Here is a 16758-nt window from a genome sequence, read left to right as displayed (position 1 = left end):
GAAAGGAGAAACAAGGTTCAAGGGTCTGACTTGAATAATCAAGTAGGTAAATATTACATGGCTGGGAGGGAAGAGGTCAAAATCTGGTTAGGGACAGGTTGTCTCGGAGACCCCATTTCTGAAGACAAAGAGAGGAACAGGAGGAACCCTGGTTCCTTTCAGGACTCTGGCAAGCAGGCCTCAGGTGAATACAGAACTTCACAGAGCTCAGGCAGCTTTACTGTCTGTCTTGCTGGAGCCTGGGGCTCAGGCAGCTTTAGCATTTCCAAATGTGGAGCCAATTACCATCCTCACAAATTCCCTGGGCGTTTAATCCACCAGGGACAATGCAGTTACATTAACTACATATTAGGGTATACACTGTTATGATTCTCCCTGTAGGCTGTTAGCACAGCTAATGATCTGCACCATCAGACACTGGACAATTTCTCTCTCCCTCAGAGCAAAACACACTATTGGGAATGGTCTGTCCTCTTACTGACCCGGATGAACATTCAAACCAGAAACAAATTCTTCTTTACCACCACAAAGCAGGAGCTTCACTGGAATCAGAGGTATGCTTTTCCTTCAGAGTATACCTTGGCTCTAACCAGGCCTCTATTTCAGTTAAATAAAAAAATAATTTAGTTCAGCCACTATGGAAATCAGTGTGGAGGAGCCTCAAAAAACAAAACAACAACAAAAACCACGAAACAAAACCAAACCCAGCCAACCAACCAAACAAACAACCAAACAACCAAACAAAAACCTAGGAAAGGAAGGACCGCCCCTCCCTCCCCAGTCCAGTCCTCCCACCTCTGGGTACACGCCTACAGCAGTCAAAGCCAGCACAACAGACATCCGTGCATTCATCTGTACTGCAGCAGTCTCCTCACAGCAGGACCACAGAACCAGCCCACCCGGAGATGAGTGATAAAGAAAATGTGTACATGGGACTAGGGAGATGGCCCGATGATTAAGAAGATCGTTGACTGTTCTTCCAGGGGACCTGGTCTTAATTCCCAGCACCCACAGAACAGCTCACAACTGCCTGTAACTTCACCTTCAGGGGATCTGACACCTTCACACCAATGCACATTATATAAAGTTAAATACATTTTTAAATAAAGAAAGAAAATGTGCAGCATACACACAGTGGAGTTCATTCAGCAATAAAAAAGAATGAGGGCTGGGGAGGCTGCCCAGTGATTAAAAGCACTCGTTGCTTAAATGTGAGGACCAGAGTTGGATCCCTAGAACACACATAAAGGCTATAATTCTAACCCTGGGAAGGAGAGACAAGGATCTGCAGAGCAAGCTGGCTCGAAAGACTAGCCATCCCAGTGAGTGCTGTGTTTGATGCCTCAAAGAACCAAGTGGAAAAGCAATGAGCATGATTCCCAAGCCTCCACATCCCAAGCATCCGCACCCATCTACACATAAACCCACCTGTGCATACGCATATATGGAAAATGGAAATGGATATTAAATGAAAAATAAAACCTAGAGAGACAAATACATTTTGTCTGAGACACAGAACCTAAGTTGAGAGGCATGAGAGAAGTGGCAGGGAAAGGGGATAAGACACAGGGATGCAGGTTGGCTATGATCAAAGTACATTACGTATGTATGTATATAAAAACACTAAAAACAAGGAAAATGTTAAAAATAGGTATGGCTGTACTTGCCTTTAATTCTAGCACATGGGATGCTGAGGCAAAAGGACCAAAGTTCAAGGCCATCCTGGGCTACCTACTCAGATTCGGTGTAAAAAAGAAACTTCCTCAAACAAACCGAAACAACCCACTGCACAGCAAATCAATTACAACAATAATATACTAATCACAGCTATAACCTTTGCCCTTTTGCTCCACTCACCTCTTTCTATTGAGGACACTGTATTGTCTATTAAACAGCAAAAATGAAAACAAACAAACCAAAACAAAACAGTCTACACTCTTAGAAATATTTCTATCTTTTACCTCAATATTTTAAGCAGTGGATTTGTGGCTTGGAAATTTGATTAGAAACGTAGGGGAAAGGTTTCATTACGAAACCTTTTGCTTCAGTATTACTACTGCATTGATTCTAACAGACCAGCAATGGTGGCAGGGGTGGGGACAATGACAGGCCCCACTACATTCCATATGGGAGAGCAGATGGTCGTGGATCTGCTTTGGAGAATTCTCACCAACTTGGGAAATTTGGGATGGGTAGATAATGCAGGCAACACATTTGACTGCATAGCATGCAAACTGCAAAGGCTGTGTCCACAAAGGGTTGGGAGAAACAAGTGAAAATACCATGGTGGAAGGTTCCCTGGAATCTTCGCTTTATCTGCATTTCCCGGGCTCTTCATGACAAGGTAGTGCTACTTTGATTTTGAGTAAAGACTAGCACGTTCCAATCTTGTTTTGTGTCTTTCCTGCTTCCCAGGGTTTTTGCTGAAGGTCTCTGTCTATCCTACAGGTACACCAAGAACTGTACTATCCTGCTGCTCAACCACCCCCAACCTCTGCCGTTACCATGGAAGGGGAACAGGGTCAGGAAGGACTGAGATATCAGGTAGCTTTGGGGAGGCAGTAGGGCTAAGCTGATCAGGCAAGCCGCATGCAAGAGTATGAGAAATTCATACGGTCAGAGAGGGAAACCACAGCAGGTGTCATCAGGCAGAGACGGGCTGGCATGAGAGCCAGGCTGCAGGGGAAAGGCTTTGAGCAAGGCAACATGACAGGCTAAAGAATGAGGCCTGGGCCTCAGGCAGGGTTGCGGGGATGGAGGCATCCAGAAACAGCTTACTCAAAGACACATCAAACCATGTAATGTACTCCTAGCCCCAAAGGTGGAAAAACAAAACAAACAGATGGAGGAATTAATAGGCACTATGGTCCTCTGTCATGAAAACATTAGTAAATGCGATCTTAGGAGGTGCTCCAAGGTCAGGGAACTATACAAACAGCAATCTAACAATAAGACAAGTCACAGTGTTGGGAGGGAGGGGACAGAGGGTCACTCAGCTATTGAACAGGGTACTCATATTTATCGAATGCAGCCCAGTGAAGGCTTTCCCTTATTCTGATGACAGCCAATTGAATTCGCTGTCATAACTCCTTTTTAATAAATGAGGAACTTGGGGCTGAGAAAGATTAAGAATTAGCTAGGTTATGTGATAAATGTCTATAGTCTTAGCACTCAGGATTCTGAGACAGGAGGGTCACAGTGTGGACAGTCTGGGCAACACACTGAGATCTTGTCGAGGGAGTGGGGTGTGTGGCTATGGAGCTAGCTTGAGAGGGGCTAAGGAGATAACTTAGTTGGTAAAGTACTTGCCTTACAAGCAGACGGACTTGAGTTTTAAAAGCCAGGCATAATGTGCACCTGTGAGCATCTCTGTAATAGTGTTGGGAAGGCAGAGACAAGCAGATCCCTGGGATTTGATAGCCAGCCAGTCTAGCTTACTTGAATCCCAGGGTTGTGAGAGACACAAAATAAAGTAGAAGAGTGGATAACACCTGAGGAACTACTCCTGGGGTCGTCCTTTGGCTTCTATATACAAACACACACATGTGCACACACATAGACACACACAAACAAAACATTAAGTAATCTGTCCACAGCACAACAGAACCAGTTTCAAACCCAAATCCATATATGAGCGAGTACATACCATATCCCTCTTTTTATGACTGGGTTACCTCATTCAGGATGGTTTCTCATATACGGATTTTAGACCTAGAGCAAAGGATCACCAGCCTATAATTCACACTGCCAGAGGAACTAGGATACAAGGTGGATTATAAGAGATTCATATAAAGTCCCTCACAGAAGGGGGAAGGGACAAGTTCTCCAGAGCACAGGGGAAGTGTGGGGGGGGGGAGCAGTGAGGGGAGAGAGAAGTAGGAGAAAGAGAAGGGAGGAGAGGAAAGCACGTGGGACTAGGAAGATTGAGTCAGGGGAAGAATAGAAGACAGGAGGGGGGGGGAGAGAGAAAGAACATAAAAGAGGGAGCCATTATAGGATTGAAGAGAAAACTGAACCTAAAGAAATGTCCAGAGGCCTACAAGACTGACCCCAACTAACAATTTGAGCAACAGTGGAAAGTCTACCATAAATGCCCTTCCCTGATAATGAGATCAACAACTACCTTATCCACCATTATGGAGCCTTCATCTAGTACCTGTTGCAAACAGAAGCAAACACCTACAACTAAACACTGAGCCGAACTAGAATCCAGATGCAGAGAGGGAGGACAAGGCCATGCTGCAGAAACACATAGAGACAGCTGACCTGAACAAGGAGGAGCTAATGGGCCCCCAGACTGATAGCTGGGGATCCAGCATGGGACTGACTCAGACCCCCTGAACATGGGTCTCAGCTAGAAGGCCTGGGCAGTCTAAGGGACCCCAGACAGTGGAGCCAGGATGGATCCCTGGTGCACAAAAGGACCTTGCGGGCACATCCCCCATGGAGGGATACTCCCTTGACCTAGAGACAGGAGAGAAGTCCTGGTCCCTGCTTCAGATGACTTGACAGATTTGGATGACCCCTCCTGGATGGCGGTACCCTACATGTGAAGTGGGGAGGGAGGGGGGGGGAGGATGGTCGGGGTGCCTATGATGGGAAAGAGGGAGGAAAAAAGGAAGGGAGGGAGAGGGAACTGGGATAGATATGTAAAATAAAAATAAAACAAACAAACAAACAAACAGAAAACCCGAATCCAAGCTCTTCTCTTAGCCCTGTTGCCAGTGCCATGGGACTTTGTTGGTCTGGATACACAGAGGGAATGGAGGTGTCACAGACACTGTTGAAGATTCTCTGCCTCAGACAGTGGGGCAGATGGTGTGTCTACCCACCCAGCCCCAGGTAATGAGGGGTGGTTGGTTTGGGAGAAGAGTTTGGGTCCCATTCGGAGTTGCTGATTTATTTGTTTTTGGTGGGGGTGGTCAGAAGGCTGCTGGATATGTGGTCCTGAGGTTTCCTGGTGGTACTACATCTGCAGGCTTCATCAGCAAGATGGCAACTCAGTGCAGAAAGTGAGACTGTCTTGACAGGGTGTGTGGAAAGAAGAGAGTCTTAGTGGAGTCCTGGGAAACACCAGGGGCAGAGACTGAGAAAGAGTGGCTGTGGGTTTTGATTTACGTTTTAAAGGAGCTAAGAGGAAATGCCTCGAGGAAGGAACAGTCAAGCCAGTTAGTTACACCTGTCTAAAAGGCCACGTAGGAGAGGAACGTGCATCCTAAACAGGGACCCCACTGAATCTGGGAAGAGCAGGATCTGGGGGAAGTAGGGGGCCAGAGGGTTAAGAGATAGACTGATCCGTGAGAAGGCAAGGGAATGTGTGTAAGTGGCCCTTCAAACAGGTGTAGGGAGGAGGTGAGAGGAAATGCAGCGGGACAGCCCAATGAGGGAACGAAGGGAGTACATCTGAGAGCCACGCCTTTTTAAGTAGAAGTGACTACGCAAAAGCGACGGAAGTAAAGGCTGCTTGTTTCTGAGATCACCAGGGACTGGGGTCCAACGCATAATGAAGACCCCTTCTCTACTGCAGAAGACAGAAAGGGTGAGAAGGGATGCAGTCAGATCTGTAGACCCGGCAAGGGGGAGTTGGAACACTCCAGTATGGTTTCTGTTTTTGTTTCCCCCCCCTGAGAAGTAGGAAGCCGACTTATCTGCAAGCAATGGCGAGATTGGCGTGAGGACTGCAAGTCTGAGGGAGGATGAAGGTTGAAGCTTCTTCTTTGGAGGACTAGATAAAAGACCTGGATGGGGTCAAGCATGAGGACTGCTGGGGAGCACTTAGGAGCTGGGATTAACGAGCAACCCCCTGCAACCTTGGCATCCATCTGAAGAAAGCCAATTTGGTTCAAACCTGGATCTTCCAGAAAGTTTAAGAGATGAATAATGGGCAAGGGAGGGCAATATGATATGTCAACAGATGGACACAGATAGACCAGGGGACTTAGAGCTGACAGACATGAAAGAAAAACGAAGCCCAAATGAAAGAAAACAGAAGGTCTGAGTGACAGATGTTATGTATGAAGCTAATATTTATTAAGTACATCTGTTCTAAACATCTTTCATGTGAGCTTATTAAATTCTCACACTACCCTGTGTTTGAGAGATTTGGTAGATATTAGACCCATATTGGCCAGTAAGCAGCAGAACTGAGGTCTATACTACATTGCAAAGCACTGGGATGCACTGGCTTTCTAGGTGCTTGTGCACTCTGGAGAGGTGGGAGGATCAAGAGCTATGGTCAGATGGCAGACTGTGTGTGACCTTAGAGATGGGCAGGTAATTAAAGAAAAGCCAAGAGTGGAGAGGCAGAGATGGGACAGGGTGGGGGCAGTCCTCAATGAAGCTCTGAAATTCACCCCAGGATGACATGCTGTTTCTCAGAGAAGCCAAGCCATTAGGCATGTCTACAGGTGTGTAGGTGCCTACAGGCGTGTAGGTGTCTACAGGTGTAACGTTCAATATGAATGAATGAGCACACTGATCCTTGTAGCAGACACAGAGGCAGTACTGGTAGGCATTTCCTTCTTTGTAATGAGATGCCCATCCAGGGGCTCCATGGGAAAGCAGAACCTATCTCTAGAGGCACTCTAGACCCGACAGTACTAAGGGAGGCCAATAACAATAATGTCTTGTCCTAGGAATATGGTCAAGAAGGGATGTGTGACCCAGCTGAGGCCCACAGCTAGGAGAGTGTATACACTGAGCATAAAGGCCAGTACAGCTGCACCAGTACCTCCCAGCCAGAGAACAAGCAGAGGAATTCCCAAGGAAAGGAGGGAAGAAGACCTACAGCAGAGGAGATCCAAGCAGAGATGCTCAACAAAGACCAGCTCTACTGAAACTAAGGGCCAAATCCCTGGAAAGCAAGGAAGTGCTCCTATCTTCTTAATACCCTGAAGAGGAACAGTGCTTCCTGGATGCCTCCCACAGCAAGCTTAGCCAGGACCTAACAAGGCCTAGTTGCTGCCATTGCTCACAGCCTGGGGCCCATGATAATGTCCTGCAGGAACTGACTCAGTGGGAAGTCAGCCTGTAAGAATGGCAGCCACTCCGGAAGCAGCTGTTACATGAACAGAAGCACTAACTGCTGGTCAGTCCTCTCGCAGGGAATGGGCCTCCTTGGGGGACATTTTCTACCTTGGTACTGAGTAGGGGGAAAGAGGTGAAGGCCTCTAGGCATTTACAAGGCTGCTCTCTAGGCCTCTGCCATAGGAAGGAGGCTTTGAAAGGAGCCTTGTAGGAGGCAAGAACTATGACCCCGACAATAGCCAAGAAAGCCTTTGTGTAGAAAATGGAAGAGCTGCTGACTGTGGTAGCGAACACCTTTAATCCCAGCATGCAGGAAAGAGGCAGGCAGAACTCTGAATTTGAGGCCAGCCTGGTCAACATGATGAGTTCTAGTGCTCTCAATTAGAGAGACCTTGCCTCAAAGCGAAGGAGGGAGGGAGATAAATAATGAAAGAGTCTTTATTTCCAGAAACAGGCTGAGACCACACAGGAGAGCAGGCTGTGGGCAGCAGAACATATTCTTGTGATAGGACCCTTGACTCTCTTGGCTTTGTGATGGGAGTAGGCAAGTCATCTGGCCAGGGGCAGGCTGGGGCGTGGGGGCCGCGGGGCCAGATTCCAAAAAGTGGGGTGCACCCGGGTGAGTGTCTCGGGCTTGAAGTGGAGTGGCAAGAGAGACCAGCAGGGTACTATCCCAGTTGATGACTACAAGGGAGCCACAAGACTAATTGGCAGAGGAAACATGGGGCTTCCTTTAGGGTTTCAGATTCCATTGCTTTGGCAGGAAATTTTAGTAAAACATTAGGGAAAGAATGAATGTCCAAGGCTAAGCAGAGGAGGTAGGGTCGGGACAGGGTGGGGTCAGTCCTGTATGAAGCTCTGAAATTTACCCAAGACGGTGACATTTCTCAGAAAAGCCAACCCATTAGGCATGTCCACAGATATGTAGGTGCCTACAGGTTCAAAGTTCAATATGAATGAGTGAGTACACTGATCCTTGTTAGGAGGGCATGGAGGTGTTTGCTATAACTAGTAAAAGGTAATAGCCTTACTCTGGATCCTAGCCAGGTCAACTGAGAGGATCCAATCACATTCTGAGGTTGACCAACAGAAGATGATGGGATGGGACAGGAAGGGGTGGGTGGTCAGTGTGTATGCCAGGTGTCCCCTGGGCCAGTGAGCAGGTCAGTCTTTCAAAGCTCAGGTGCACAGCTGTCCTGCCCAAATGACCCAACTAGGCAGCTGGATCTTAAAACTCATCACCTAAGGAAGATAGAAGCTGAAACTTCTGGTATTTTTTAAACTACTAGGTTGACCTTAGGCAAAAGTTGAAGATTCGTGTGGGTTGGGTGGGGGCTGGGGGGGTTGGGGGGTTTCCCCCCCTCCACCCCGGTTTCGGTCCTGGGGACCCACATGGTGAAAGGATGGAACTGACTCCCACAGCTTGTTCTCTCGTCTCCACACGTGCATCATTTCATTGGTACCTTTGTACACAGCGTGAGCGTACATACACATTCACAAAGATGAATAAATATTAAAAAAAAAAATCAAGGAATTCCCTGTCTTGTCCACAATAGCTGCAAGATAACCTCTCCTGGGCACCGAGCTTCTGCTTGGGCCCTGACGGTACGTGCAACCCTAGCAAGACGGAGTGGATGTAGTCTGAGCAGGGGATTCGGAAGAGCAATCAGGGTTCCCTCACAGGAATGTTCAGACAGAGGTCAGTGGTGAAAGTTGAGCAGTAGTTTTCTGTCTAGGACTGCTCTAGTTCAGCCCACCTTGGGTTCTCCTGGAGGCTGAGCTTGCTTCAGTTTGCTAGCTGCTAGGACCCAGGTTCAAGCTCCGGTCAGGAGCAGTCTGGGAAGCCTCTCAGTTGCCCATGGTCGATGCTCCCCACGGTTTCTGGGTCTTGCAGGGTATCTAGCTGCTCCTTAAGTGGAAGGTGGCCAATCCTACACAGGGCCAACATTTGGGGAATGCCATTTATGGAATATTTGAAAAGAACAGGAAAGTCCCTCCCACCTGAAGCTTAGGTTTTGAAATTGAAAAATCTTATTAGGAGGGAATCTTCACATTCTTTGAAGTGATCTTTAGTTTTCCTTCGTTAGTCTCCATTGTTTGGTTTGGATTTCCTAAGCATTATTTCTTTTTTCCATCTCCTCTTTGCTTTCTTTCATAAGACAAAGATGCTGTGGGCTTTGCTTTAGCTTGGTTAACAGCGATTCTATGGCAATGTATTAAATTTCTTCCTCCTAAGTCCACTGAAGTCTTTTTGGACTTGAAGAGCTTTTTAAGAAAGAACTTGCTCATTCAGCAGGATTTTCTTCCCTGCTCCAAGCTCTGGTTCTGACCTGGAAAAATTAAGAGTAAGAAAGAGCAAGAGAATCCTGCAGTCCTGACGCTCAACTTCACAAACCACAAAAAAGGACCTCGCTCCAGTAACGTAATCATGAAGAGTTCTGGCACCTTGGTCTTTCAAGAAAAATACATCCATCTTCTGGCACAGGAACCCTCAAACTAAACCCTGTTCAGCATGGAGTTCCCAATTCATTAGTGTTGGAAAGTCTATAGCGAGGCTGGCCGCTCCCACTGGATGACGCCTCCCTGCAGTGCAGTCTGTCAACCCCACAGCTGTGTTTTCACTTAAGGCCACTTCTCCTGACTCCACTGTGTCTTGTTCCAGAAGCTTGTTCTATTCTTGTTAAGACTAAAACCGACAAGACAAGGATTCTTCGATGTTGAGGTTTGACTTGCTTAGAAGAAGCCATGTCTGTCTTAGAGTAAGGTTTGTCCTCAGGGAAGGCTGCTCATGTAGGAGGAACAAGCCAACAAACCGGTCATGGCAGTGGTTGTCCTGCCTACCTGGGCAGCTGGTTGCCTTCTCTTCTGAGGGTCACTTCTTTATCACCACAGTGAGACCTGACAGGAGGGCTCTGCCTTACCACTGTCCCAAGTGGCCTTCTGCCTCCATCACTGGTGAGACCTGTGTTCTCAGAAGAGAATTGTTTTCCTTCCTTGCAGATTAACAGCCTGGGGGCCCTGTGTTTGCCTTTCCAGTTCTCAACCAGGAAACACAGCAAATACAAGGTCTGATGAGCAAGTCTGCATACACAACATGGAGCCAGATGAGGAGGCTGTAGCCATTTGACCAGATATTCAAAATAGGCAAACCAGAAAGAACTGTTTCCTACTGCAGCCAGGGCTTCAGATCAGCCACTGCCTGGGCACCAATGTTGCCAGATCTACTCCCGTAGGCAGGTGCCAATGTTGACTGTGCAGGTGATACGTGGGTCCTCTGAATGCATGAGAAAGATACTGTACCCAGGTCTTGGTTCATAGATGTTCCTATTCTGTATGTGCCTAGCTACTCTAAGCCTTGTGCTCTTGCACTGAACAGTGGAGTTCCTATCAGATCCCCCACTTCAAAATAGCTGCATAAAAATTATGTGTGTTTATTTATGTATTTATTTATTCATTTATTTATAGACGGGGTCTCAGGTATCCCAGGATAGCCCTGAACTGTGTATATAGCTGTGGTTGGTCTATCTTGCACTTACAAGCCTTCTGCATTTACCTCCTGAGTGCCGGGATGACAAGCATGCACCATGCTCAGTCTATGTGGCACAGAGGAATGAGCCCAGCACGTGTGCGCTTTTGCACTTTGTGTACAAGCACTCTTCCATCTGGGCCACACCTGTAACACACTAAGGCTCCAGGAAAGCTAACGTGTCCCAGAAAGCATGGCCTTCCTTGAGGGTGTATTAGTCCTACTCCTCCATTCTCACCAAGTTTACCTTAAGCATAACCTATAAAATCCTTATTCATTGCTGCAAGGGTATTTAATGACCCTCACATCAAGCTTTGTGTAGGAAGCTGCTTTTAGTACTAGGTTAGACATCTTTCAACTTTCAGTGAAGTTTGTTATTTAAAAAAATTCATCTTATTACCCTCCCCCTCAAGCCCCTGAGGGAGGACTGCTTCTGCCTTTTGGGGTACTGCAATGAAATGCCCTATGCCTCCTCTGTGAGCACACACATCAGGGAGCTCACGTCCCTTCTGCCTCCTTTCCCTGTTTCTCACTTCATGTCTTCCTAGTGTGCTCACTTCCTTGCTTATTTTCTTGGTTGTAAGTCCTTAGCTTCCTTTTGGAAACAGGAGATTACATGTAAGATAAAGTGAAGGTCTTTAAAATACAAACCAAACATACACAGAGCTATGAGATCCAGGAAGGTTCATGCAGAACCTGACTAAACAGCTGCCATGATGGCAGGCACTCAGTTAGTGGAAGAAGGAAACAGGACATTCTCACACAGTCTTCAGAGCCAGTGATCAGGCTGGCTCTCTTCTTGAAAAAACAGGAGAGAACAGAGTGATCTTCCAGGGAATTGGCCTCAGTTTCCAGGGACTTGAGGAGTCAGGAGTTATGTAAGCCAAGCCGAGAGCCAGCAGCTTTGGCCTGCCTGCTTTCTCTCCAAGTCTGGGTGGAGGTGGGCTCTGGGACCTTAGATGTTTCACCTATACCATGGAGTTCAGTTCTCCTATGGCTGTCCTGAGGCTTGTTTCCTGGAGGAATATGGACTCTTTTTTAGGCCTTCTAGAGGAAGGTGTCTATAAGTAGTCCCGCTATATCCGTTGGGAGAGAAGCTTGGCACTTCTGGAGGAATCAGAATGCACCCTTTGAGATGTGCTAATGAGGAATGAGTGGCAGTGAAACGCTCTATGCCTAAGGCTGTCTTACATAAGGAAGAGCAGTTGTCAGGGCTCATGGCTTCATTCTAGGCTAACCGGCTTCCTCCCTCCCAGAAGGCTCAGAACCACCCAGGATATCTAGGAGGTGGAAGTTACCTGAAGTTGCTCTTCTTATCCAAAGTCATTAACATTCATCTGTGCCTACTTCTTTATAGAACAGCATTATGTAGGAGATGCTGTCCTACCTATAGTGAACACCAGGGAACACATGGGTGTTGAGAAATCTAAAGACATTAAAGGTACTTTACAGCTTAGATGAAATGCAAACACTATACAAAATTTAAGAGGTTCAGGAAGGATAACAGCAAGAACCAGGATCCAGTAAGGAAATAAAGACATTCTACTTGCCTTGCCAAGTTGCTAACGTTGCCCTCTAAGAAACTGAATACAGAGACCAGTAAGAAGGCTTCATGGGTGAAGGCTCCTGTGCCAGGCCTGATAACCTTAGCTTGATCCCAGGATGTGCATGGTAGAAGGAGAGAACTGGCTTCCATAACCTTCTCTTTGATCTCCACATGTGTGCTGTAACATGTGAATACCCACTCATACATACACATGCACACAAAGAAAGTAAGGATGAAATTTGAAAAGACAGTATTTATACTACTGAATGTTAACACATTCACAATCCTCTTAGGGGCCACCCTGTTAAGCAGAAATGTGTGTTCCCTCTAACTCCATATTGTAGTACATGGTCTCTGTGGGGCTCCCAAAGCTAGAATCCAGGTAGCAGAGTGAGCCTAACTTTCTATGCTCGTCTTGATCCTCCCGGCAGTCTCTCTCTCTGTAGCATTCCAAAGGCTTTACACGTCTGCTTCTATCTTCCTTGTCGTGCCCAGGCCTTACAACTTGAGAAGGCTATTTAGAACAGAAGAAAGGGCATGGCTTCTTCAGCTTTGAATCCCAACCTTACTTCCTAATAGTTATGTAACCTTATGTTCTGTTACCACTTTGTAACTCATTTTTTTCTGACTGTGAAGAATGGCAGGAGATAATGACAGCACTTACTTCTGAGGTTGTTGTGAAAATACATGAGGAAAACCACCAGGTAAACGGCTATACAGCCTATCCACAATGGTAGCCCTGTAGTGGTAAGGCCTGAGGACAGCGCTGCTAATGTGCTGAGCTACACATGACAAACGGGAGACAGTGGAACAAGCTAATTGAGATCAGTCCAAAAGAAATCACTGAAATCTGAGCAAGTCCTACAACTGTAGGGTTTAGTCCAATTTTTCTTTTTTAGACAAGGTCTCTCTATGTAGCCCTGGCTGGCCTAGAACAAACAGACAACTTTTAACCTCTAGAGATTCACCTGCCTCTGCCTTCTGAGTATTGGTATGAAAGGCATGAGCCACCATAGCCCTGCCCAGGTTCAGTGTTTCAAACTTGAGCAGTATCAGGAAAACTGCTTCCCTGTAGGCCTCCTGGGGGATGGGGCAGGGAGCCCTAGGCGTCAAACTTTACTGGGGTCTTGCAACACTTGCACTACTGTACAAGTGGCCAGGGTGACACAGGCTCCTCTGTCACACGGTAGCCCCAATCTTCTCTCTTGGTGACTGGTCTCTAGGGCTGGTCTCTTGGTGACCATCAGCCTATGACAGCACGATATACCTCTAGCTGAGTTATACTATTCAAAGCTTCTACCAGCGATGATGGTACATGCCTGTCACCCTGGCACTCTGGAGGCTGAAGCAAGAGTACAGAGAGTTTGAAGGCAGCCTAGTGAGACCTTGTTTCAAAAAGCAACAACAAAAATACTAATAAACTAACCAACCAACCAACCAAACAGCCACATAAACCTTCACCATTTCCTCAAATCCCCAAACCAATAACTTAAGACGGTCCTGCAGGGTTGGCAGATGTGCCTTGCTATGGCGGCAGCCCAGCCAGGACCTTGGCTCCAGAAACAACTTGTCCATTAATTGGTGCCTGAGCAGGGAAGAGGCCACAATGACCTGCTAGCACATGGCCTGGGTTGGCTTATACAGTACAAATGCAAGAATACAGTTCCGTTCAACTCTTCTCATTCATCCTTCAGCTGGAATGTGTCGCCACTGTGTATCCACACAGCTGTCATCCTGTCCCAACCAGCCTAAGTTCTGATACAGAAGTCCTAACTGATTACCTTGGGTAAGCTCCACAAAGATTATACTAAATAAAAACTTTAAACAAGACCAGGTGGGGCCCTGAAAGGAGAAGCAGGAGCCATAGGCTCCTTGTGCAGCTGTAATAATGCCAAGACGGTGCCATGCCCAGTTACCATTGCCTCTGTTTAACAGAGTCTGGAAGGATGCTAAGGGAGGTAAGGTAACTTGCCTACTTAAAGTAAGCAGCACTTGGCCAACTGGTAAAAAGACCCAAACCCACCTGGCTCTACAATTTGTATTTCTCACTTGCTATTTCCTCCCATATGTAAGAGCCCATGTTACAATCTCTCCTTCTCTAGATACAGCACTCAGATGTCTGCCTTGTTGAGGATCACTGCAAAGGGGCCTCCTCCCACTCCCTTAGGACATGTAGCCCCACGATGGCTAAACACACTGGCCCAGCAGCTGTCAGAGTCTGTCTGGGGTTGCTTAAGAAAGGGCATCCTCACGTACCCTGTTAAAAGAACCATACAAAGTGGAGATTGGGGTGGGGCTGAGGGTAGGTAAGTCCATCTGTGTGGGAGTGAGAGACACAGGCATGCTGGCTCTACCTTTCCCTTGCAGCTATCAGGGCTTGGTCACACAGATAACCAGTAAGGAGACCAGAACTGGAGCCCAGAAGATCTCACTCTCCAGGATACAAAAGGCTGCAATAAGAAATGTTAGTCAGTTGGTCAACACACTGACTTAATCAAGACAGAAAACAATCAACACTAAGATTAACACAGGAACTACTAGTATCTCTGAAGAAATGGGCTGGGGACTTGTGTGTCTAAGTACGCATTTTCTGTGGCACTGGGCACTGTGTAGGAATTGTGAAGTTCAGAAAAAAGGCTGGCAGAGAGGACTCAGTCACATGACTCTAGACTATGGGAGCTCAGAGACAGATCTGGTAGAGGAGCCTACATGGAATAGGCTTACCCTAAGTTCTGAAAGATGTGACGGGAGAGACTCCAGGTGACAGCAAACACCAAGCCTTTTAGTGGGCTCAGATAATGTAGTGATTTGAAAGAGAACCCCAACAGACTCATACATTTTGAGTAGCTGGTTCTAAGTTAATGGAATAATTTGAGGAGGACTGAGAGGTGTGGCCTGTTGGAGGAGGTGTGTCACTGGGGCCAAGCTTTGAGGCTTCAAAAGACCGACCCTATTCCCAGTGTGCACTCTTTTCTCCCCTCCTGCTGTGGATCAAAATGTGAGCTCTCAGCTGCTCATGATGCTAAGCTATGCCTTCGCTCCATCATCACCGACTCTAGCCCTCTGAAACCATTAGTCCCATTAAACTCTTAAGTTGTCTTGGTCACAGTGTTTTGTCATAGCAATAGAAAGGAAGCAAATATAGAGAGACCATCTGATTTATACCTATCAGATTATCACTATTGCCAGCCCAAATTTTAGTAGTGAGTAACAATGAAAAAATAAATCACCAACTCCAGAAAAAAAATAAAAAATGAAAAAGAAGACTTACTGCTGCCTGGCTATCTGTTGGGTTGTCTGATTACATCATGAAGATTAGACATGGGACTAGACAGATACTCATGATGGCAACACACATGGTCAAGACAGAGTGCAACTTATCTTTCTGTGCTGAATGTGGTAGGGTTGAGGCTGGTAAAAAGGCTTAGAGGTTAAGAGAATTTGCTGTTCTTCCAGAAGACCCAAGTTTAGTTCCCAACACTCGTGTCAGGCAGATCACAATCACCTGTAACCCCAGCTCCAGGAGATCTCACACCCTTTTCTGGCCTCGTGGGCACCTTAATACAAGTGATTTACACATAAACACACATACATACATACATGCACATGAACTTTCTCCTTTGTCCTTTTTCTCTCTCTTTTTCCTTTGTTCTCTCTCTTTTCCTTCCTTTCTTCCTCCCTCCCTCCTTCCCTCCCTTCCTTCCTTTCTTGAGACGGGGTTTCTCTGTGTAATAATAGCCCTGGCTATCCTGGAACTTGCTTTGTAGACCAGGATGACCTTAAATTCAGATCCACCTGCTTCTGCCTCCCAAGTGCTAGGATTAAAAGCATGAGCCACCACGCCTAGCTAATATAAACTTAAAAAAAAAAATCTTTTAAAAAATGTTTGGCAGGGTGTGTTCCTGCTAGATTCTCTCTTTCTCTGAAAGTTTTTAACTTTTTTGTTTACATTAAAATTTTTTATTTTATTTTGTGTGTGTATATTCAGGTACATATTCCACAGCATATGTTGTGGATGTCAGAGGACAATTTTCGGGAGTCAGTTCTAGCTACCATCTAGGTCCCAGAGATCAAACTCAGGTTGTCAGATTTGTCTGCTGTTCAATCACACTGGCTCCTACTGGCTTCTCTTAATGGCGTCCTGAGACAGGTGTGAGACAGGTGTGTAGATAACATAGCCACCTGACAGCTAGGGACTGAGAAGGTCACAGAATTTGAGAAACTTTCTCTGGGTCCTCAACTAGCACTGGGGTTGGAGTGACCCCTAGTTTAGTACTTTCCCATTAAAAAAGGGGAAATAAAGTCTCAGCTCACATCTGATTGGCATTAAAACCCGGTCTCTCTGCTAGATTATGTTCAGCTGCATGGTGTGGACTACTTTGGCAGAATGTGACCCCTGATCTGAGACCTGGCCATTTCCCAGGTGGTAGTACTGGTGTCCCACACAATGGGATTAAGTAGCACTTTTATTATGAGGTACATAAGAGTTAATAGAAACAAAAAGGGGTCTATCAACCAATTTCCACCAAAGGTTACATCTTACATGGTTATAGCCCAGGAAACTGATGTTGGCACAATGTGTTCAGCTCTGGGCCATTTTGCACACATGGCTGGATGCTTGTAGCTGCTACTGCCACTCAGACACAGATGGTTCAGGGAC

The 16758-nt window shown here is 46.5% G+C and overlaps 1 protein-coding gene across 5 annotated transcripts in view; it reads right to left on the bottom strand.

Moving 5' to 3' along the window:
- Nucleotides 1–16758, bottom strand: part of Dis3l2 (DIS3 like 3'-5' exoribonuclease 2) — a 309815-nt gene that overhangs the window by 29371 nt on the left and 263686 nt on the right. The window lies entirely within an intron of this gene.

This window comes from Phodopus roborovskii, unplaced genomic scaffold (assembly GCF_943737965.1).
Source record: "Phodopus roborovskii unplaced genomic scaffold, PHOROB, whole genome shotgun sequence".
Classification (NCBI taxonomy): Eukaryota; Metazoa; Chordata; class Mammalia; order Rodentia; family Cricetidae; genus Phodopus; species Phodopus roborovskii.
The sequence above is the reverse complement of the archived record's forward strand: the minus strand, read 5'-3'. Positions and strand labels throughout refer to the sequence as shown.